Source organism: Pararge aegeria, chromosome 14 (genome assembly GCF_905163445.1).
Source record: "Pararge aegeria chromosome 14, ilParAegt1.1, whole genome shotgun sequence".
NCBI classification, from domain to species: Eukaryota; Metazoa; Arthropoda; class Insecta; order Lepidoptera; family Nymphalidae; genus Pararge; species Pararge aegeria.
In genome coordinates, this window is record NC_053193.1 from 17681036 (window position 1) to 17707357 (window position 26322).

At 35.6% G+C, this 26322-nt stretch overlaps 1 protein-coding gene across 1 annotated transcript in view; it reads left to right on the forward strand.

Annotated features, from left to right (window-relative positions):
• The window catches only part of LOC120629627 (allatostatin-A receptor), a 163966-nt gene that overhangs the window by 72788 nt on the left and 64856 nt on the right, over positions 1 to 26322 (forward strand). The window lies entirely within an intron of this gene.

Below are 26322 nucleotides of genomic sequence, written 5' to 3' on the forward strand. Positions count from 1 at the left end.
ACAAGATTTTTAATTTATTCTCTTTGTGATGAATTATTTTTGGCATCTGAGTTAAGACTTAAGAGAAAATATCACTTGTTTCAACGGTGAAGGAAAACAACGTGAGGAAACCTGCATGCCAGAGAGTTCTACATAATGTTCTCAAAGGTGTGTGGAGTCCACCAATCCTCATTTGAGCCAGTGTGGTGGACTACGGCCTTAACCCCTTCTATTTGTTGGTGGAAACCTGTGCTCTGTAGTGGGCCTCAGTCCATTTCCATAGTCAACAATGTTGTTACTATAAAATGGTTTAAGAGACTTTACAATGAATAATTGTTAAGTACTGAAAAATTATTCATTGTAAAGTCAATACCTCCTGTGGATGCTCCGGTTTCGGAGCAAAACGTGCGTAGAGGGTACATTGCTGAAGATCTGTTTGGTGTGGAGTATAAGGATTGAAGAAATTAAAAAATACACCATACAGATTCTTCTGCGTTTCGAGGAGTAAATTAAGCTTAATTTTCATAATATATAATAGATTTCCGCAAAGTAACGCCTGCTTCTATCCAATACACAGTCCACCAAATTCGCACTTTGCCATAGTGCGGTACGGCCTTAAACCCTTCTCATTGTGGGAGGGGATTCGTGCCCTGTAATGGGCCGGTATTGATGAAATAGAAGTAAAAAAATAGAATTGAAACGTTAAAAAAAATAATAGTTATTATACTAAGCTCTTATTAGTTACAGCCTTTTGAATTTGTATGTACAGGATTATCACTCAATATTAGATTATGGACAAAGTAAATCATTACGTCCCTTGCCAAGACACACTCAAGAAATTCATGTCTCTCTAAATTGCTTCTTATATTTTTCCTTAATTATTTTAGCCCTTGTTAACTAAGGTCCTGTAATTAACGTACTCATTTAAACATTCCTATTGTTAACGCTGTCCGTCTGTTTACTTTCGGCACCTTTAATTATTGTATCTTGGAAATTTTTCTAATTTCATAATTCACTTGAATTATCTTCGCGATGCTGCTACTGTTTTGGTGTTTTTATATTGCTATGAAATCCTTAACAAGCATTAGAAGATATTTTTAATTAAAACTCCAGACATACTTAACTTAAATATAATAAATAAAATGTGTTAGCCGTCACGGGACGCCTGGCAGATTTGAAACATCGAAATAGTTTTCTAGAAGTTAAATAAATAAATAAATATAAATATCCTACGACAATACACACATCGCCATCTAACCCCAAAGTAAGCGTAGCTTGTGTTAAACATACTTATAATATACAGATAAATGCCCAGACACTGAAAAACAATTATGTTCATCACACAAACATTTTCCAGTTGTGGGAATCGAACCCACGGCCTAGGACTCAAAAATCAGGGTCACTGCCCACTGCGCCAGTAAGCTGTCAAAAATGTTTTATATAGTTACTAGCTGTTGCCCGCGACTTCGTCTGCGTTTGATTTTGTTTTTAAAGTATTCAGTATCGCTAAGCCTTAAATGAGTATAGTAGTATATTATGGAGGGTAGAGGTAAGGAGAGTCATCTTATATGGGAGAAAAGTTGAAAAAGTGTCCAGTTGTTGCGCTAAATAACAGTTCAAAAATCCTCCACAATGGCGCTGGTGGATGCACACGGTATGGTATGAATGTAGCAATCGTAGATGAATTGAAGTATGCCGAGATAAAAAATTTAATGTCATTATCGACTAAAGTAGTTAATTATTGAGAATTTCAACAACTTACGTTGTACAAAATATTGTGGTAAATATAACCGTACAGATTTATTATAACCAAACGTGCGTTTAGAGTGATTTTATTTCGTAAACAGTAAATAGGACGGTATTTATATTTGGCGCTTCTTTTAAGAGTTACCCTGATGCAAATGTGGCGCCATCCTAATTAAATACATTTTGACGACACTTTTTCATATACACAGATGACTCTCCTTACCTCTACCCTCCATATCTTAATATATATAAATCCCCTGTCACGATGTTTGTCCGCGATGGACTTCTAAACTACTGAACCGATTTTAAATTAAATTGGCACACCGTGAGCAGTCTGGTCCAACTTAAGAGATAGGATAGCTTAGATCTTTAAGTAAAGTCACAATTTTATTTTATTGCAAATTATTTGTCTATAATTAATTGACAGTCACATGTTATATGTATATACAACTATACTCATTTAAGGCTAGCGATACTGAATACTTTAAAAACAAAATCAAACGCAGACGAAGTCGCGGGCAACAGCTAGTAGTATATATATAACATGCGACTGTCAATTTATTATAGACAAATAATTTGCAATAAAATAAAATTGCGACTATAATTAAAGACCTAAGCTATCCTATCTCTTAAGTTGGACCAGACTGCTCACGGTGTGTCAATTTAATTTAAAATCGGTTAAGTAGTTTAGGAGTCCATCGCGGACAAACATCGTGACAGGAGATTTATATATATTAAGATATGAACAGATTACGACAGAAAACGGATATTGCATGATGAAAAAATAAAGCATTACTAATTTGTTCCACCTAAAGAATAAACAACCGAATTGATAATACAACTCTCCTTTTCGGTTAATAATGACTGTTTATTACAAAATTAATATTCATTTTTATTATTAAATACACAATACAAATCAATTATATGTATATAGGTTTACGCTCCGCCTATAGACCAAAAAATTACCATTCATTATATTTATCGACATCCGTTTGTTTGGTTTTTTCAATGTTGGAAGCACTTATGAAAAAGCATGGTATTACACTCCGTTAACAATAGTTTACCGCTAATAAGTACTTTCATTATTAAAATTATTATTATTCTATTCTACAGAAAAATAGTCTTAGGTAACCAATTACACATTATTCTCTAAATGCGCTATCACAGCTTTAGGTTAAGATTCTGGTAATATAGACCAGTCGTAATAAAAAATATTAATATTGTGAGCTTAGCAAAGTGTGTTAAGGTTTTAAAGGTTTTAACTCTTTCATAAATTACAAAATAATTAAAACGTTTTCGCAGTAACTAAGTATCAGAAAACCTGAAACTTTTAATCATTTCATTTAAATTCATGAAAATAGCTTTTGTTTTACGAGTATTTTTTTGCTTTTTACTTAATGAATGTTTCTCTTTACTGCTTCTTTAATATTTTCTCGGTACCCTTTACGCACTTGGTTGTTATTTTTATTTGGATTATTGCTGTTGTAAATACAATAATTTTCTAATTCTAACTTCGAAATTTAAAAAGGTTGTTTTTGGAAATGAACAGTAGCTCCGGAGTTTCTAGCCGACTTGCTTTCTCTTTCTTTTGTTCTCTTTGTTCTTTCATACTGTTTGACGACCTTCCTGATGCAACGGTAAGCAGGAAGTAGGGGTTCCTTTCCCGCCAGGGGCAATTTGGGAATTTATAGTTTCTGAATTTCTCCGGTTTGCTCTAGTGGGAGGCTTTAGCCGTGCTTTGGTGTGCCGCTAAGCGATTTAGTATTCCGGTGCGATGTCGCGTGGAAACCGATTAGGGGGTATGACTACCATACTCCCTAACAGGTTAACCCGCTACCATCTTAGACTGCAACGTACCACCAGGTGAGATTGCAGTCAAGGGCTAACTTGTAGAGGAATAAAAAAAAAATTAAATACTGACTAAGACATATGCTGTACAGTGCTGGTGAAAGAGTGAACAAGGTGAAACTCCTCAACACACTTCCTTCCTTCCTGAGCCGCTTCCTCAAAAGTATCGTAACTCCTAACTGACAATGCCCGATTCACTATGTTTCTCCATCTTCTCCGTTTCTCCGCATGAAAAACACTGTAGACGGGACATTCGAGTACTTCCTTCACCTGATACGTCCAACATCTCGGTCTACGTTTGCGTGGCTTCCTTCCTTCGATCTTCCCTGTGAGCATCAGCTTTTCTTAATACTGCTCTAGTTTCTGTGACCTTGTGACCTAAGTACTTCAAAGTCAAAGTCAAAGTCAAAAATATCTTCATTCAAGTAGGCCCATAGGTGGCACTTCTGATGCGTACATAAGAATTACACGGTAGTGACATGATGGCGATAACCACATTCATAAACTTAAAACCAAACGCGTCCTGGTCTAAGAAGAAGCCCACAACAAACTTAGCCGGGTGTTTTTTTTTGTTATCACCATCTTACAATGTCATTTAAAATTATTAGAAGAGCAACCTGGTTAGAGCAATAATTAAACTAACAATTATAAAACTTAAGGGCTTTTCTTAACAGATAACAGTAATAGAAGCGAAGTAGTAGCAGAGCTTCTTGACAAGAAATCTAGTTTTGGGAAGCATTGGGTTAGAAGCTCGATTTCACTTTCGGAGCGCAAATATTAAATCCCAGCACGCACCTCTAACGTTTCTTAGTTCAACGGTGAAAGAAAACATCGTGAGAAAACCTGCACGCCTGAGAGTTCTACATAATGTTCTTAAAGGTGTGTGGAGTCCATCAATCCACACTGGGTCAGCGTAGTGGACTACGGCTTTAACCCCTTCTCATTGTGGGAGGATTGAAGGGAGGTTGATGTGATGATGATGACGAGATTTCCGTTACAGAGCTCGTCCGGGGAAAAAGCTGCAAAAGGTACCAAAATAAGAGTGCGCTTGCGAAACACTTCAGTCCTTTTTATTGAATTATTTAATGGACAATCTACAGGTTACAACAACAACATTTATAAAATTAAACAAAAAATGAAAAAAATATATAAATGTAATATTGTAGACCCCTTAAAGACTGCCACAACTTGGGAATAAAAAACTATATTGTCAGTTAGAAGGAAAAAAACCGTATGGACTCGAACTATATGTCTTAGTCGTTATCATAAGATAAAGCTAATGATCCACGATCTCTGTTTTTTTCGTTCAGTACCATTTTGATTTCAGTTGGAAAAGAAAGTTAAAACCTACGTAGTAAATTTATTCTAGTGAATTTCAATTGTTCCAACGCTACGATTCAACTTACGAGCTGATACTCACAGTTAGTAAGTTCACAATGGACGTGCCGAAGCACAAGTTAGAACTAAGTCCCAACTTTCAAGTCACATAATGGATTTTATTCCGCTGGGGACACTAAGCGGTAAAGTTGCACATTTTGACAATAGTGACAACTGGAAGTGAGTCGCCCTAGACCGCCATTAATATGGATTATGATATCTTTTATTAAAATCATTTAATATTTCCGTCGTGTTATTATTAAAATTTACTAGCTTATACCCGCGACTTCGTTCGCGTGGATAAAGGATTTTTATTCCCGCGCGCTCGTAAACAATTTTTAATCTTACCACTTGAACTATTTCCGAGATCGGTACAGAAAATACATGACCTTTTCCATAGCGTATATGACATGCATACCTAATTTCAAAGCTGTCTGCTCGCGGTTTAACCTGTAAACAATTTTCAACTTTCCCTCGGGAACTTTCTAAGGAATTGGGATAAAAGGCTACATGCATGCCAAATTTCATCGAAATCTGTTTAGCCGTTTTTGCGCGATTAAGTAACAAACATTCACACTTTCACATTGATAATATTAGTAGGATTATTTATTTATTAGGAAGCCATATATGGACACATTTAACAATTGCTTTATAATGTTGTACACTCAACTTAAAGGCTAACTCAGAATGCACAAAAGACACTCTTTGCAAATTTTGAGCGTGGTGGACTACTGCCTTAACCTCTTCCGTGACAGGTGATCCGTGCCCAGCAATGAATTCATATGATGATGATTTCCATCCATCAGTCAGTCCGTCAATAATTTCCAATAAAAAACACCACTTCGCTATACAGATTATATTAAGAAGAAGCCAGCATGAAACTAAACAGTTATTTAACAGTAGTGTACATATCAAAGTTATAAATTTAACCGCAGAATTGTCTGGTCTGAATCACGCCGTGCTTAATTATCGCACCGGGCTACCGGAGCCGAAGTGTTCTCGTTAGGAGCTAATTAACGGAATTAACGAGAGACGGGAATGGCGGTTGATAAAATCAATACCCCGATAACCATCCGTCTCAACTGTGAGTGTGTTTATAAATGAACATGTTCACTCGTGTCGTTATATCGCCGTCTACAGAGAACAAATTTAACGAAATATTTATCACGTTTACCGTCCAGTATAAAGCGGTGATCGCGCAGTAGGTTCAAGGAGCTTGACTTTACTTTCGGGGGGGGGGGGGGTCTATTTCGGATAACAGCACGCACCTAACTTTCCTAAGTTACGTGTGTTTTAAGTAATTAAAATATCACTAGCTTCAACGGTGAAGGAAAACAGCATGAGAAAACCTGCGTGCCTGAGAGTTCCACAGAGTTTGAAGAACACCTATGTTTTCATAGGTGCCAAGTCCACCAATCCGCACTAGACCAGCGTGGTGGACTACGGCCTTAACCCTTTCTCATTGTGGGAGGAGATCCATGTCACGTGGTTGATATGATGATGACGATGACCGTCTAATAAGTTTAATATTCCTGCCACGATATAGCTAAATATAGCGAAATAAGACGAGTAAATGGTAGGCATTTACTCGTCTTATTTCTATGAGATAAGACGAGATCTAGGCTGAACGATTTAGTTAACAATATGTTTGGTTTGAAATACACACCAATCATTATGATTTAAAAAAATACATACTTTCGTGTATTTATACCATTGCCCTGTAGTGCTAAGGTGACCACGAAATAAGACGAGAAAATTATAGACATACTTTTTATATAGTGATAATTGATGGGCCAGGCCAATAGTCCACCTGACGGTAAGCTAACAATCGCCTATAAATAAGGCAAAACTTCGGTGGGCATACAAACAACTCAGCTACAAAATGCAGCCCTATATCCATGTGCCTGTAATTACACCGGCAACCACGCCCTTTCAGACCGCAACTGCAATGCTAGTCGGCTAAAAAAATGAGCATTACGGTAGGGCTTACCTGGACGAGCGCTGTCACAAAAAGCTCTATTACATAATTATCTCGTGGCACGCATCTTAGTCATACAAGGCGTCGGCCTTCACATACTCTTCAGTCTCCAATACACGAGGGCACTTATTTGTCTGTACACACTAAAAACAGTACATCAAAGTAAGGACTCTCGCGTTCAAAGAACAGCCTTTCTTATTTCAATTCAAATCTTTTTTGATGTTCAAGTCCCCTTGACCGCTGAATCAAAGCACAAAAAAGCTTAAAGTCCCTCGAAAAACCTCGCTTGAGAACTCTACAGACCTGTGTTGCTAATGGAGCTACTCAAAAAATCAAATTAGGTCGAGTTCACATACTGAAAATTACCGCACGTGCTTTTAACTTGCGGTAGAACCGTACAATCAAGTTAGGTCGTTGTTTTACACGATTTTTTATCGTTATGTACTCACGCGCGCGCACATAAAACCGGCAACCTGAAGTTAGCTATAAGGTTTTACAATGTACACTTTCAATTGTCAAAGTCTGCGGGCTCATTCCGGTGATTCAATAGTACAAAAATCTCAAATTTGAAACTTATGAAATATATAGGTAATACAAGTCAACTAAATATTGGAGAAACTAATTGTTATCGCGTTGTTTATCGATACTAAAAACAAAGCTAAAGAGTTTGTTATTTGTTTTAACACGCTAGTCTATAGAATTTCGATTCTGATTTTTTGAATTTGATAGCCTCATTTTGAAGAAGGTTTTTTTTATTCAAATTATAATATTTATATTAAATATGATATCAGAGTTTATATGAATATATGTAATTGTGTAATATTGATGAAAATCGTTATTTATTGGTCGACAGTTTAAATTGTAACATATATGTACCTTACACAACAAATACGACGTAACGTTTTCCAGGAAACTGAATAATACAGCGTAGAATACGTATATGCCAAAGTATATTTTATAGTTTAAAGGAAACTGTAAGACATTAAAATGTAAATAATTGAAAGTTAGCTTCGGTGGATTTAGTAGTCGTATAAACTAGTTTATACTATGAAAGGAGCAAGGAAAATAATTTACATTTGAAGGTTTTTGACAGATTTAAATATTCTAAATACCTTTTTAATTTATAAACTTTTAAAATTTCTCATATCAACACACACATTCGCATGAAGCAGTTCTATTTCATTTAATATTATTGTTCTTTTGTTGCAGAAATATAACTTTTCATTTTTAAGATCTCAACGTATGTCAAATAAATAGTAATATTAACATAATACTGCACATGAAATAAATCGACATGATCATAGAAAAGAAACGGTTTTGATTTATTTTTTTACAGTCTTTGTTGCTAATTCAAATACTTTTTGTTTAAAGTTCTATTTCACAATTTTTTGAAAATATTACGCAGCTAATATAACAGTTTAATAATATACGATATTATTAAATAAACTTTAGAACTAATGCAAGTGGCTATAATTGAAAGGTACTGTAAAATATAACAAAATCCAGATATCTCATAAGATCGTTACCAAATACGCTTCGCACGGTTTATTTATCACGTGTAAACTAGTCCTTAGCAGAGCGATGCGGAAACGTTTTTATCTTAGGAAGCTGCTTTCCAGCGATCCACATAAACTCGAAACAATGCAATTCCCCAGCAGCTATTAATTACGAATGAACCAGTGTCTTTGACTTAGCTTTTAAACGTTTTATTTAACAATCTTTATATTTTTGAACGATTGAGCAACGCAGAGTTGCAATCACTGCTTCGCTATCTTGAAGTTTACTAGTTGCATAAACCTCTTTGTTGGTTAAAAAGAAGAATCGTTATTTTTCTTAATCTTTATTTAAAAATGGTCTATCTTCATACATATAACTGGCAGTGAGGAACAAAGTAATCTTTAGCGGGTCATCAAAAATAAGGCACAAAGGTTTTAAATAAATTATGTCTCAAAAGTTTTATCCTCAATAGTTTTAGCTATTATACAAATAGTCTATTTATTAAAAATCAAAATACTCTGTTCCTATTAATGTATCACATGCTTCCAGCTCTTTAATGGGCGTACTCTCGTAACGCTAGCCAATGGCGTGTCTTCTAACGCGAAAAGGTAACCAAAAACTCAAAATAATAAATGCAGAAAAGCGTAAACTTAAGATAGAACACCTTTGCCCGTTTTCACTTAAGACGAACAAGACCCTAAATAAATAGCACCTAATCTAAGAAGATTCCTAGGCATACATCATCCATTCATAAATAGTTATCACCTAAAAGTTGGTGAAATAATTAGGCATTCGATTAAGACGATTCCAAGTTTTAGTAAAAACGTGCATAAGGATTTGAAAAATATACTATGTATTGCAAAACATAAGTGGAAATGAAAAAGTCCACGGATTGTCTACGAAGCATTTTAGTTTGCAGCGTTCTGAAATCGAATCCCGTAATGTCCCTCGAAACGCTAGCCAATGGCGTGTTTTTTACGCGAAAAGGTTACCAAAGACTCAAGACAATGGGATTTATCTGGATCTTTCTGCGGCGCTTAATAAGCTTCCAATCCCGCCATCTTATCAATCAGCCCCGCGCAATCTCTCGCAGACAGGCCTTCGATGGATATGAATAGAACTAATTTAGTATTGCTCAGCACGAATTGGGTAAAAATATAGTAGCTTAATAATTTTTTCGAACAAAGAACTTCTTGTGCAGGTACTTTTTTTGCGAGAAAAATCATTGAACTGACGTCAAAGTCATCGAACGCTTCATTAGATACTGTGTCTAAATGTTTACTTTTAAGATGAACAAAAAGCGTGCAACTCGCATTATCGTCAACGCACGTGTTAGGAAATAGGGAATTACAGCAATTTATCTATGATAAACTCGATGATTATATTTAATATATCAACAAACCATAGTTTGTATACATTGATAGTGTTTTGAAAATAGAATAATGGCCTTTAGTGGACTGTCAAAGAAAAGTATAAGATCTATGGCGGGTGACGCGAGTTTGGCAAGATAGATTGGCGGGAAAGAAAAGTTAGGACGGATTTAAATTAATTAGGTAATTGAGAAAAGGAGATTAAGTAAAGTATTGTGGATAGAACGTTACAAATTGGGAATAGATGATTTATAATGGAAACGATATTGTTGTGGCAAAACAAGAGTCGTATGTACTGGTGATGGAGTTGTTAAAAGTTGTTGGTACTATGGTTGTACCTGATGTTGCATCAGATAAGTATATCTCATCCTTTGGGTTATTTAGGTATCATATATGGAGCCCTAGCATTATTTTATACTGACAGTTTATGTAGCAGAGGTTGTTTTATACAAACAACTTGTTCCAAAAGTCCTGATGTTATAAGTGATAATAGTAGTTATTTTTGACCTGTCTTAAAATATGTCTTGCATCAAAGGGCCTAGCGTTATTACATATGACAATGTTGTAATTGTGTTTATAATTCTTGTTTTAATTGATTGAATAAAAGAGCAACGTCTTTTCTGCAGAGTCATTTAAAGGTAACAGGTAATATGAATTGTAGAGAAGCTTAATATACAGTATTAGAGTCGGTCCAGTTGTTTTATTTCACTCCTTGGGGAGTCAGGTTTATAGAGTACATACCCACAACACTGATATCTTTTATAAAATTAATACTTTAATAGTAAGAAAAAATAATAGTCATGAGAATAAATAAAATTACTGCTAAGAAAAAAGGTATTCAGCTTCAATAATACTGTTAATTAATGAAAGATCTAAGTGCCATTCTGAACATTGTGAGTCTTGAAGTTAATTTCTGAATACCTGGTCATCCATCCCTATATTTATTAACGCATAAGCTATATGTATATTGTATATATACCTCCGTGCGTTATTAGTATATATAGGAATTAGGTGTGGAAGAATGAAACACGAACTGATAGCATCATTTTTACAAATTAACTTATTATACAAGAAGGGTAAGCATACTTAAGCGTCCTACCACAGTTGAAACATGACCGGATGGAGATGGCCCTATTTTTTTACTTTCAAATAATAATATATTTATATAAAGATATTAATTTCAATTACATTTATAAAATGAGATTGGATGTAAATCCAACAGTATACATTATATATATACAAATGTGTGTATTGTCGTAGTACATGTTTATTTATTATTTACAAAGTGTATATCTCTCTATATATATACACCTAAAAGCCCCACGATACAATTCAGAAGTTACTTAGTTTTCACCTTTATCGGCAGTATGCAAAGACAGCACCGCATTTTTTTTTTCCCCATTCCACCAAAGAATATATCTTACACCCTTGACAGGAATTTCATCTAGTATTGGTAAATACTGTCCAGAAGGGTAGCGGGCTAACCTAGGGATATGGCTGTTATATTATACCCATATCCCGTGGTTGGTTCCTATTTGGGATCGACTGGCGACACATTGGTTAGACTGTAGGAAAAACTAGGTCTAAAATAATCGATATTGAAGACAATGTCTAAAGATGAACAAGCGTACGAAACAGTAAGTTTTCAGTGTATTAGAATATACTTATAAAATGAACTTTCTATGCCATATATAATATTTTCATTGGGTTAACTACAGCCACGAGTTTTCCGAACGCACTCCATTCTATGCAAACATAAGAGGTATTCACCTCTCCTCACGAAAATAAATGGCGTCATGACTTTAAAATCATTTAAGAAATCTGAAATTCAAAATAGCCTGAATAATTATTGTTATTACAATTTATTTCTCAATATAATAATCCGTCACCTGTTTTTTTTTTGGTTTAATAGTAACATTAGTTCTACCCTTGGGAAATAAAACATTGTTTTAATGGTAAAGGAAAACATCGTGACGAAACCTGGATGCCTGAAAGTTATTCTCAACGTTGTCAAAGGGAGTCTTCCGATCTGGTCAGTGGACTACGGCCTAAGTCCTTCTTATTCTGAGAGGAGATATTTTAATTATTGCCCTGTGGGCCAGTTATGGGTTCATAATAATGAAAGGAAAACCAAATAAAAAAAAACTATTCGAACGCGTCCCAACATACGAGTCGACTGAAAAGCTTCTCACGCACGTAATTGAAAAATTTGTATTAGAATTCTATCATACGAGTTTCTTTTTTATTATTGAGATTTGTTTACATAATTCCCGCCTATAACATTACTGGCCGATGCCAGGAATTTCCACACAGCCCAATCGAATATCGATATTGGTAATGGACACTTATTTTATTTGCAAGAAATTACATTTTCGTGCGCATCAACGGAATACTGCGTACTGGGGTCGTGAGAGTGTGAGTTTTAATGGATAGAAATAGGTTATTGGTTACTGTTTAGTACCAATTTACCTTCTAAATTATACTTTTACGACCACCGTATCTATACCTCTCTGCTTGCGACGCTGCCATCATTAAAAGAGGTAAAAAGTGCTCTGTTTTAATTAAATCTATTCGTCATAAGTGCCCTTATCAGTTTTATCAAAAATCACTTTCGGTTGGTGAGTGCTCCAAGTAATACCTAAAAGAAATAAAGCTACAATTAAATCCAAATTACGAAGTTACGTTGCAGACAACTATGATATATTCTTACTTTCTTACTAATATTATAAATGCGAAAGTGGGTTTGTTTGTTTGCTCACAAAGCAACGTATCGACTTGACTTGATTTTAGAGTTAGTTAAAAGGACAAAGAGTAACATGGACTATTTTTAATCACCGGAAAGCAAACAGTTCCAACGGGATTATAAACGCATACTACAGATTTAGCTAATAAAACTCCCGACCAATTCAATTTATATTTTATGGGTTCCGACCTGAAATAATTTGTTTTTTTTTTAAACAAAAAGAACAAAATCAAAATAAGTTCATACGCACATGAACTACGATGCCACAGATAGACACACACACAATTAGACACGTAAAACTTATAAATAGTATTTTTTTTATTTGTGTAGTCTGGTTTATGTATTAGTATGTAGATATTCGTATGTATGTACTAAATAGTGTACCCCACCTATTTGTTTTCTTTTTAGTTTTCCTAATCCTAAGGTTGCCTGGCAGAGATCGCTAATTAGCGATAAGGCCGCATTTTGTATCCTGCTTCATTCTTCATGTGTTTGTTCTTTTTTTTGTCTCGTTTTTCTGAGTGGTGTACAAATAAAGAGTATAAAAAAATACCCGCCGTTTTTGCGTCGGGGTTTAAAAGAAAAACTTAACCATTATTTTGTTGCGTCCAGAAATTAGGTTTACCCGTTCACGAGCGCCCTTATAGTAACACTGAGAGGAAACGAGGTTGGATTAAGTTGGCAGGAGTTTTAGATGAGGAAGGCCCCAGTAATAATATTAAGTCCCTTCCGTTTGGGGCTATCTGCCCGTGGGGATTACTGATGTTTCGTCCAAGTTACCGAAACCGACGTAATATGTGTTGATAAAATACTAACTTTTTCCTAGCTACCGTTTTAACTAGACTTTTAGTGTACTAGTACAAATTTACGCATATATAGTTACTTTTACGCCTTTGGTTATTTGGAAGAAATTGCTATGTAGCGATAAGGCCAACAAATTGTACTTTCTTGCTCTGTATTTATATCACTGTACCTACTTTTTTTCTTAAAAATGTATCCATTCGTTTATTCATAGCGGTACTAAATAACCCATCATTTACGACGTGTCCGTATCACATATGTTCATCATGATCGTCAACCCATTACTGGCCCACTACAGGGCACGGGTCTCCTCCCACAATGAGAATGGGTTAAGGTCGTGGTCCACCCTGCTAGCCCAGTGCGGATTGGTGGACTCCACACACCTATGACAACGTTATGTAGAACTCTCAGGCATGCAAGTTTCCTCACGATGTTTTCCTTCACCGTTGAAGCAAGTGATATTTCAGTTACTTAAAACGCCGATAACTTTAAGTAAGAGGTGCGTTCTGGGATTCAAACTGGGCCCCCCCGAAAGTAAAGTCAATCTTCTACCCAATGCGCTATCACCGCTTACAATATTTTATTAATTCATTTGCATTTTCAGATGGTTAAATATTTAAATCGACACAACACAAGTGTGCATGCATGCATATAAAAATAAAAGTAAATATATGTTATATTCATAATAGTTAAGTTTACATGGCGCTTTATCAATGTGCACTTGTAATTGACGTGCATATCAGTCCATGTTTTTGTGTGTGAGCTATATTTAAAAACGTGTAATATGCATGTTTTGAGTGCTCTTAATGAATACATAGATAAATAATAATTAATTTCTGAATAATAATATAATGCTGGATTAAGAAATTAGCTAAATTTTTGTACCCATTTTGTTAGAGAAGAGCAAGACCTCCTGGCAAGCGAGTAAACTACATGCTTAAAAAGAGCTGGATGCTCAAAGATTGAAATTCAAAATGCCTCCATTTCAAGTAGGCCCAGTTTATAAGCACTTGTGAAACGTCAAGTTGGGTTTTAGTGACTCTATCATTAGGATATGAATGAACTTGTTAATAAAATAAAATGTATTATGCGTATGGACTTTGCTTATGGAGTGCTTATTTTGAATAGCGTAGTGGCGGGCTAACCTCTGACAGACCAGGTGTATTGGATTTTAGGTCCTATCCCGTACATTAGACTTCATATTTCAATGAATGTTGATTGCGTAACCAGGAATACCGCGCCATACTCTATCCATTTTAGATTAAATTCCTCTTCCTGTGTGGGCTTCAGAGAAGTAATTTACTTGATAAGAAAACTTACAAGGTTTGAGAGGAAAAACACTGACATTACATTTATCAGTTTTAAAGAATGAATCTGGAGGCATCTATACTTATTTACATACTAATATTATAAAGAGGAAAGATTTTTTTTATTTATATTTTTGTACCCAAACTACTGGACTGATTTTATCCATTTTTTAAAAATTATTGGTGAATATAATAACATATAAGCAATAATATATCCCTTGCTTTAACGGTGAAGAAAAACATCGTAATGAAAACTGCGTGCTTGAGAGTTCTAAAAGGAGCCAATGTTCTCAAAGGCGTGTGAAGTCTTCCAATCTTAACTGGGCCAGCGTGATGGACTACGTCCTAACCCCTTCTTATTGTGGGAGGAGACCCGTGCCCTGCGGCTGGGAATAGGATGATTATATGATGAATAATAAGATTTCAGTCTACCATAATATTTTTTTTTAAAAACGGCCGCCCCATGCCTTTCCTTTAATCGTTGTAATATCTTTCATCTCTCTCAGATAGATAACGAAATGTGCTATTGATACGTAATCGAAATTACACACTTACCAACACAACAAATTTAATTTTTCTTGTTAATAAATGTTATATATGTAATAAAAAGCAAAAATTTTATTGATAATGTTACAATAAAATTTATTACTAAAATAATTACTGTAAAGGCCATGCCTACGTGGAGTTGAATGGAATTGGTGCGTGGAATGCTGGCTGCATATTCGCGCTGGACAGCCAGGCTGATCCTTTGCGCAAAAAATGAGCCGGCTCTTTTGTCACTAGCTGAGGCAATCAACCGTGGTGTAATGTTTCGCAAGATTTTTTATTTCTAATTAGAAGCAAATAAAAAATGTAAAGAGTTACTAATTAATTAATTAACAACACAATTATAATAATTAAAAAATATAATTTATAATAATATTTGTCTTATTTTATTTCTATAAAATTGAAACCAACGAGGCTGTCACAACATAATTTAAATAACTCATAATGAAATGTAAATAAAAAAAATGTATTCCACTTTTTTGGAATCCTTCAAAGGAATACAATGTTTTTTAAACATCAACGGAGTAATAAACGAGACGAGGCGTAATATAAAATGAGTTTGATTAAATATTTCGCCATTTAATTACCATTTCACCTTCCATTACTCTTGTTATTACAATTTTCGCAAATCCCGAATGCTGAAATTAACAATATCAACTTCTAAAACTTCTCACTTAGGAGCTTAAAACCTTAGCACGAGACTGCACTACTCGCAAACATTGATAGTTTTTAGAGTATCGTAAAAGCGAGAGCTAATCAAAATCATAAGCACATGAGGCTAAACACCGACCCTTCAATTAAAATTAAGTTGAGGAAACCTGCATGCCTGGGCGTTCTCCATGATGATCTCAAAGGTGTGTGGAGTCCACTTATCCGCACTGGGCCAGCGTGGTGGACTACGGCCTTAACCCCGTTTCATAGTGGAAAGAGACACAGGCCCTTTAGTTGACCGGTAATAGGTTGATTTGATGATAACTATGATATGATTCATGTAATATTAAAAACGTGATGAGTGAGAAAAGTGAGATTGGTATTTATTTCCAATTAATAAAACTGTAAAAGGTATCGATCCGCCATTACGGTTGAAACGCCGAATTCAAAATTATGACGTCACTTCTATATAAAAATAATTTGGTACCGCTTGAACTTAGAAAATCGTATGTTAAGTAATTTGGGATTTCAAACTACCAGTTGCCAAGTTTTTTGTTATCAATCCCAAAAACAATAATCTTTTAATAGAGGACTATGACTTACTAAAGCTCTAATTTGCTTATGACGTCACGAGTACGGCCATGACAACCGGCGAGCGTTTTTTTAAATAAAATTAGCAATTTATATCAACAAAACCTTTAATTTCTGCCAAAAATAGCATATGGATCCATATACATATATATACTTCCGAACATCGTAGCGCAGTTTTTCAATAATAGTTATCATGCCTATTCGCTCTTATTTAAATACAAAATTCATTTATTCCAAGTAGGCCTACTTTATAAACACTTTTGAAACGTCAGAAACTCAGCAGTTGCTCTATTGGAACATCAATATTCATCATTCTATCTTGTGAGAGATGAAAGCAGAGCCCGCTGCTTCCAAGCTCAATAACAAGATTTTGTTATTACGAAATTCATCAATTTTATAGTAACTTCACTGTTATTAATTTGCGAATTTGCGAACAATTCCTGCGCCAAAAGCCAAAAGCTGTGGCTATTTTCCACCCTTAAAATAAAAATTAGGCGCCAAGTGACTGAGTGTTTAGGTGCTATGCCACGTAGAAACAAATTTTTATATGTTGAATAAAACTGCCGTACCCTGACTGGCTAGCTTGTAGTGAAAAAAAAAAAAGAATTCACTCTGTTCGATCGCAAATGATTTTATATTCAGTAATAAACAATAAAAGCATTTAAAAATCATATCTCATCTTAATTTTTCTGGGATTTTGAAATACACAACACAGCTGAAAATATAAGTCAAATATCAATATGATAATGTGTTTTAAATGAGGACGTTAAAGTTATTGTTATATCCGCCGGCACTTGTTATCAAATTTGCGAAGGAATATGCTAATAATTAATTCAAGACAAAGGTTTATTTCGATGTCGGTATTCGGATAAGCATTATATTGGTTTCTTCGGCTATTTCTGGTCACGTGATCTAAATTTGTTTCATCTTATAAACTTTTATTCCCGCCAATTATGAGAGCTCATATTTCGTTCCTTTTTTTAATTTTTAAGAAATGCATCACGTGTTCTAATAAAACTCAACTTAAGTAGCGTAATTAGAAAAACTCGTTAGCTCTCAAAGCTGTGCAGCCATTTCTAATACTGCAGTACGAATTACTGGCGTGGCCTATCGAAAATAATCGATGGACGTTTTTTTAGTTGTAACCTGACGCCATTTTATAAACTGCTCATCATGATAAAACAGCTCATCTTACTTCGAAGTACCTGCGTGTAAAAATACTTATTTTTAAAGTTATTGGAACGAAGGTCCAGTTTAACCCGGCTAAGTTTTTAGACCAGGGCGCGATTGGAGCTTTAGTTTTAAGTTAACGAATGCAGTTATCACCATAACCTAACATTAGTGGTAAAATGTTATATGTATGAACGCTTTTATGTTATATATGAACGCTTCATAAGTGCCTGTGATAAGGTCTACATGAATAAAACAGTATAGTGGTACAATATTACATTAATATGTTTTTTCATTTTTTGTTTAGTTTTATAAGAGTTATTGTAACCTGTTGATTGTCCATTAAATAAATAAAACATTTTTGAATTTTGAATTTTTGATCCCTTAAAGCCGTTTGTGGTAGGAGTAGTTATGCTGCCTTGCAACACTTCACACGGTAAGTGAAGAGCATGTCCTTGAAGGGCTGCCGTGTGTCCATCAATCTGAAGAGTAGGTGTTAAGCCTCATGTGACTGTCATTAAAGCGGCAACCACAACCATCAAACCAGAACACTGCGGCTTGGCGACAGCAATACTGCTTAGCGGCAGAAATTCATTACGGTAGTAGCGGAGCTCTGTCAAAAAAGCTCTAACTACTCCCTGCGAGTGCCGCTAAGCGATTGAGTGTTCCGGTACGATGTCGCGTAGAAACCGATTAGATGTATGGGCTTAATATAACTCCCATATACCCTAACAGTTTAGCCCTTTACCATCTTAGACTGCATCACAACCAGGTGAGAATGCAGTCAAATGTCAGTGCTGACTTGTAGTGGAATACAAAAAAAAGTCTTTCGATTCCGTTACCACGGATCTTATCGTAAAGCACTGCTTGCCATATTCGTTTACACCATGGTCCAACTTACGATGGTCAAAGTAAGAAAGAAAGACAGAACGATATTTCTGTTTCGATTCTTGCAAACCATCAACGTTTACGAAACATACTTTCTCGTACTAGGGGTACTGTACTGTACGTTTTAATTTAGAAGGTACTAAAACTCCTTGAAACAAACTCGACTTCTTCAAAAATGACCACCATTTCAATTAAAACTGTCCTTCTGTCTGTAGCTGGGGAACTTTTTAATGGTACTTTGTAAATTTGTTTGGAATGAGTTCTCTCGATTTGTTACTCTTTAACTTTAATTTACGAGCAGCTATATTTACGCTTACCAGATGTTATTATCAATATTTTCTAACTATTACCGTTTATATACAAGGCACGGATCCCTTCTCAAAATTAGAAGGGTTATGTCATAGCCCACCAGGCTGGCCAAATGCGGATTGGTGGACTTCACACGCCTTTAAGAACATTATGGAGAACTCTTAGTCGTACAGGCTCATGTATATTCACGATGTTTTCCTTCAAAATTTCATTAAAATACATTTTAATGAAATTATATTTACATGTAATTCATAATGCCTGCGATACTTATAAAATTATCAAGACATCTCAAGATTTACTATAGAAGTTTTACCAAAAACAAAGTTATTTATAACTTATTTTACAAGTTATTATAATTTCGTCGTTAGGTTTTAAATAATGTATTCAAAATTGAAAAGTTTAGAAAACGAATTCAGAAATAACACAATTGAAATTCTACATCAGTATGAGTATTAAAAAGCGAAAGTTTATTCATGGTTTATTCATGAATAGCACAAACTTTCGCTGTTGGTATCGCATTTCAGCCACCAACTCGCATTTCAGCACCGTTGTGGGTTTATCCTCTAAAACCTTCCCCTGAGAGACGAGCCCTTTGCTCTGCAGTGGAACGTTAAAATTAAAGAAAAATCAAAATTAAGCCTAATATAAGCACTTTTGAAACGTCAAGTAGGTCTATTTGTAGTGACTATACCACCAGTTCGGAAGGCAGATTCTACCGAGAAGCAACCGGCAAGAAACTCAGCAGTTGCTCTTTTCCAACACCAACAATTCCCAGCTAATTCGGATTGCAAGTTAATTTGGACGATGGATGTTGGTATATTCAAGACTTCTTCTTCTTCTTTGAGTCCTTCAACACCAGGTGGTGCATAGGGCCAAGGCTACATTATTCCATCCAGATCTAGCCTGAGCTGCAGACTTAAGCGTGGTCCAAGATAAGCTTCATTTCCGCTTCCAGAGACCGTTTCCATGTTGCCTTTGGCCTTCCACGTTTTCGTCACTCAAGACTTAGATCTGCACTTACTTCGCCATCACCTTTGAAGAATAAATAAGTAAATATACTAGGACAATACACACATCGCCATCTAGCCCCAAAGTAAGCGTAGCTTGTGTCATGGGTACTTAGTTAGCTGATGAATATTTTTTTTTAATATAATACAAATAATACTTATAATATACAGATAAACACCCAGACACTGAAAAAAATTCATGTTCATCACACAAACATTTTCCAGTTGTGGGACCAACCAACCCACGACCTTGGACTCAGAAAGCAGGGTCGCTGCCCACTGCGCCACTCGGCCGTCAATAGGACATGCGAAGTTCGAATCCCAGCACGCACCTCTAACATTTGTAAGTTATGTGCGTTTTGAGCAAATAAAATATCTCTTGCTTCAACGGTGAAGGAAAACATCGTGAGGAAACCTGCATGACTGAGAGTTCTCCATAATGTTTTCAAAGACGTGTGGAGTCCACCAATCCGCACCGGGCCAGTGTGGTGGACTACGGCCTAAACCCTAAAATGAATGCTGTCCATCGGATCCCACGAGGTGTCTTCGTGTTACCAGTGGGTGTGCTGTGCCAATGAACAGCGCTCGTCCCTTATGACAGCAATAATTTGAACATCAGAAGCAAAAATAAACCTGCAGTGCCATATAGTGACTAGGTATAAAATATGTAATTAATTTTAAGGAAATTTCCTTGTAAACAATTTTACATTCGCTACCACCACAAGATGAGCTCTTCGAAGCTGCGTTTATTGAAAAGGTCATAATATTGTCTTTGAAATTAGATAGATTTATAAATGGATAGATAAAAGCGGCGAATAATTCCGTTTTTCTATGGTTACCAAACAAAAACTTTTTCCTTAATTCTTTTAATCAAAGGGTCGAATACAATACAGTTGGAATAAAATTAAACGAAATCAATTATTTGGGTGACAAAGCACCATACGCCTTTTCAATTTGAACGTCCAAATACAGTAGGTTCAACACTACAAAGGATATCGTATTGAATTAATATATTTTGATAAATCTCTTTAGCTTTAAACTGTTTTCGATTCTCATGCCGTTTATATTATTTGCGTTTTTTAAATGAATCCTATAATAAATAAATTTAAATATACAGTTCCCCGAATCACTTATATTAATTTTAATCACTCCATTTATATTTCACTTGCAAAATTTCTGAACGTAGAATAAAACAATAGTTCTGCCACAGACGAGCGCATAGCTCTTTGATATTAGGAATGTTTAGGGGAATATACAGTAGGCTTATTTCTGCATCCAATTAAAGTTATGCCCAATAAAAACCACGCTGGGTGAACGCCTAGACTGTGGTATTTCCTCCCTACAAAACACCTCTTTCCATCAGTGGACTTCCATTAGTTTAAAGGATGATGATGATGATGATACAGTAGGCTTTACTTTTATTTACTTTTATATATACTATTGAATAACAATGATTTACAACAATTATTAATTGTAAAGTCAACATACAAGAGGCAATAAACTCGACATCTATTTGGTGTGGAGTATAGAGATTAAATAAATTACACCGTAAAAATTCTCCTGCTTCACGCGGAGTATATCATATTAAGCTTAATTTTCAATAACCAAGTGGATTTATTTTGTTTAATTAAAATTAATAATAAAAAAGCTTGGGTACGATTTGCTCTAACTTCATAGCTTAACATTAACTAGACTGTGAGATGGTTATAACAAAAAAAAACCTGGCTAAGTTTGTTGCGGGCTCTTCTTAGACCGGGCGCGTTTGGAACCCTCCTAGCTTTAGTTTTAAGTTAATGAATGCAGTTATGTCAAAGTCAAAGTCAAATATTTCTTTATTCAAAAAGGCACATAGATGGCACTTTTGATGCGTACGTTACATGTAAAATATGACATAGGAGTGAGTTGATGGCGATAAATAAATTCATCAACTTAAAACTAAAGCTACGAGGGTATAGATAAGGCAACTTACTGGCCATGGTATATGTGAAAAGTGAATGTGTTGGTGTTGTCGCCTATCAAAGCAAATGTGGTGATTGTGCCAATTAAATATCTTAAAGCTAAGTCTGTAATACAATGGACGACCAAATTTTGAATACTTGCCATAATAAGTCCACTTCCTAAATGTTAGTCCACTTCCATTTGTCCTACAATAACCTTACTCCAATGCTAAGTAGAAACAAGCTCTAAAGGACTTAAATTGATATGAACATGTACACATATGAACAAAATCACCAGGATAGCTTAAGGCTTTTATCTGTGCCAGAGAAGTGTTGGAAACAGCATTGCACATCACCTGTCACTGCCCTGTACCAATGCATAAGCATAACTCCTATTTAGAAGAGACTTCTAGCCAAGGGTGCTTGTTAAACTAAAACCAGTAAATATTGTGAATAATGTATAGTATTAACTGAATGTATACTTTTCCGAAACTCTAAATAAACTCGGAACTCTAAATCCCTATCCCCTATAAAAGCTTCGGGCAAATAATCTGATTATAAGGATGATAGACAAATCATTTGTTTGATGTTGTTGGTCTTCTGTCTCTGTTCCTGTGCCTATTTTGCGAGTCCCTTATATTCTCCTGTTGATCATAGGACTACCATATAACTACCACCATAGACTTTCTCCAAAAGGTTACTAAGTGGCTAAATACTATTGATATATGACTAGTTTGGAAAAGGCCACAACAAACTTAGCCGGTTGTTATTTATTTTTTTGTTATCACCATCTCACATTGTCATTTAAAAACTATTAAAGAAGCAACCTGGTTAGACCATGACTATCATTAGTGGAACATGTTAAATGTATGAAACTTCATATGTGCCTGTGATAAGGTCAGTAGATAAAAGATGAATATATAAGGGGCAGATTAAAGTAGCGCCAGAGACCGAAAAAATGAGGAGAAATAGATTAGACTACACGTTTTTTTGTAATATTATTGATTATAAATATAAATTATCGCAAACAAAGGCAGAAAAACCATTGCGAAATGTTCTGAAGCACGATTTTGGAATGACTCAGGAATCGTATCCAGGACTCCGTGCTCTGTAGTTACCACTGGACCAAATAGGCAGCTAGCATACTTATCTTACTTCTTACTAATTTTAAGTTTACTAAAATAAAGCGTTATAAAGGCCTCCACACACCAAAACGATTCAAGAATGACTCAAGAATAAACGATTCAAATGTGAGCTTTATATAAAGTGTTATAAAGTTAATTGTTGGGAAACAAGACGGGCCATTAATAGTGCGGTACAACTATTCGAGCATCTTGCTAAAGTCTTGATTGCGCATAGCCATGGCTCGTTTCCCCATCCCATCGATTCTAGATTAAATTCCTTCAAAGCTCGGCGTTTTAGAGAATTCATTCTCTTCTAAATCTTTACAAGATAAAGGCGTGCCCGGACTTCGACGTTTTAGTATATCTGCTCTTACTCTGTAGTTTTCCTAAGCACTTTTTGCTTATTTTTTGTGGAAGCTATATGTTTACATTTTCTCTGGAATAAGAATAAGAAGAAAGATTATATATATACACGCACACACATATATGTTGTAAACTTTCTTTGTTAAAGGTTGAGGACTCCTGACACAGGAATTTTGATGCTAGCTAGTAGCTAGGAGGGATTTATATCACGTATCATTTATCGTGTAAAAAACAGAAACAAAATAATCATTTTTTTTATCATCAATATAGCATCAACATATTGAAGTCCACTGCTGAACATAGGTCTTTTGTAGTGAGCTCCATAATCCACGATACTGGAAGGGCTATTTCCAGCGGCTCCCAGCGACTTGTCTGTTGTCGTCTGTCCGGCTTATTATTAAAATTTCTTTGAGGTTTATTAACGCTGCTTAATAATGTTTACCGACGGGAGGTCGCTATTCCAGCACCTTAAGACCCCAACGTCCATCGGCCACTTCAGTTTTGCGACTCGCTGAGCTATGTTGATAACTATAGTTCTTCTACTTTCTGATTAAATCACATAGAGGTACTCCTAGCATAGCTCTGTCCAAAGCCCACTTAGTGACTCTGAGCCTTCTTATGAAGTCCATAGTAAGCGACCACATTTCAGATCCGTAAGTCATCACTGGCAACACGCACTGTTCCAAGACTAGTTTTCAGGCACGGAGGGGTTTTGGACGAAAAGGTAACGCGAAGTTTACTCAACGCTGCCCGTCCGAGTTGGTTTGGGAGGTAAAAAAACCAAATGTATCAATTTAAAACTACTTATTTGGTTTTAATTGCATATCCATATTTCACCAAAAGGCACTAGTTATTCTGTTCATTTGTTATTATTGTATATCGAGAGAACTACCTATCTAGTAATTACCTTTCTGGTTGATTGTCATTCATTTCGCGAAACCAATATTACCTTTTGTGCTCATTTTCCGTCGATCCGGGGATATTGCGAACACTTGGCCCGGATTCCAAGCTGTGATAATTAACTTGGACTGGCTTATTACTTTTAATACTGTTTGTAGTAGACATGTATATGATTACCCTCCATATCCTATACTAGCTGTACTTCGCGTATTCAGCTGTGTTAACTTAGAGACGCAGCTTTATAAAGTTTTACAAAGATTGTGTATAATGGATAAATAAATGTCAATTATACTTTTGATAACTTGATATGTGTTACACATTTTAATAAATTGATAAGCATTTTACAAATTTGTTTATAATTCCTATTTAATTTATTGAAAATGTTCAAAGATATTTTTTTTTTTTTTTTACTACGACAATACACACATCGCCATCTAGCCCCAAAGTAAGCGTAGCTTGTGTTATGGGTACTAAGAAAGCTGTTGAATATAATACATAAATACTTATAATATACATAAAAACACTCAGACACTGAAAAACATTCATGCTCATCACACAAACATTTTACAGTTGTGGGAATCGAACCCACGGCCTTGGACTCAGAAAGCAGGGTCGCTGCAAACTGCGCCAATCAGCCGTTTTGCCGGCCAATTGGCCGGCCAATTTGGATTCACAGGGACTATCATACGGGCGTAGTAGCATTGTAGAGAGACTTAGACGGCGCAAAAATATAAGAAGTGGGTTCATGCTAAAGTCCTGGCCACTTGGTGACCTCAGGTGGTGCCTTAGTCGTTATCAAGGCATAATATTGATCGGCTGAATAGCCTACTCATAGACATAAACTAGGGGGAGTTTACGTCTATGAGTTGGATTTTTTAATTGAAAACAGACACGCCTTCGTTTTCGTAGCGTTATATATTTAGAAGTACATATTTATGTACCAGAGACAGACCGTTTAATTAGCGAACGCAGATAAAACAGCTCGATGGAGCATTTTCTTCTGGGTAGCGTTGCAAATATTAATGTTTCAGGCATTATTCTTGTTATCAATGTTTATCGATCACAAACAAACTTGCAAACGTCTTTAGAAAATTTTGAATACACATTATTATGTGCAAGATGATTCTCTTGACTCACACAGAATAAGGTTCGCGCACGAAATTGCTTGGAACCTCTAAAGGTAACAAAAGTGATTCGATCAACTATATTTAACTATTTACTTATTACATAATAAGACTGCTATCTTACAAATAGTCTCCCCTTTATATGTCACAGTTTACTGCTGAATTTACGATTCCGTTCGTGTTTTATTGTTCACAATGTGTCGAAGTTTTTAGATATACAATAGTTTTGTAAGTATCCTCTTTAGATACACATACATTTTATCTCGCTAGCAACAAAGACTGTTATTCGATGCAACGTGTAACTATGTTTCTGAACGTACAATGTTTCCGAACGTATCGCGGAACTTTGTACGTTTACAAACAATGCCAATGTTATTTATCACTTTAAAGGAAGCGGGTATGGCCGTAATGAACTGCATTTGTTAAACAAACATCGTCTTGAAAAGTTTTTGTGGACTTTAGTTTACATTTTAAAATTGGTATCCTTTTTCTTTTCTTTAACAAACACCGTTGCAAAGTCGCCTGCCTTTCGATTTTCTACATTGTGTATTTTGGAGAGACCATATACCCAGACTAATAAGATGCTCTATTCAGTTTGGTTCTATCAACATCGCGAGGATCTGCACCGCTACGTAGCTGATATACCATACACTAGTAAGAAGCGCTTTGCTACCTCATCTCAAACTCGCATGGCAATGATCTGAATAGACCATCTGGCATCTATCTTCTTCGACATTTTAATCAAGAGTCGTCATCATCATCAACCCATTACTGGCCCACTACAGAACACGGGTCTCCTCCCACAATGAGAAAGGGTTAAAACAGTAGTCCACCACGCTGGCCCAGTGCGTATTGGTGGACTCCACACACCTTTGAGAACATTATGTAGAACTCTCAAGCATGCTCAAGCTGCTGTCCAATGCGCTATCATCACTTCTTCAAGCTTCTCAAATCAAGAGTAAATAGCTATATTCCAGGTAAGCGCGGGACCTTAGGCCGCATCAAAATTTATCAGGTGTCTTTGCATCCAAGCGCTAAACTGTACCTATATCATTGAATTCCTAAA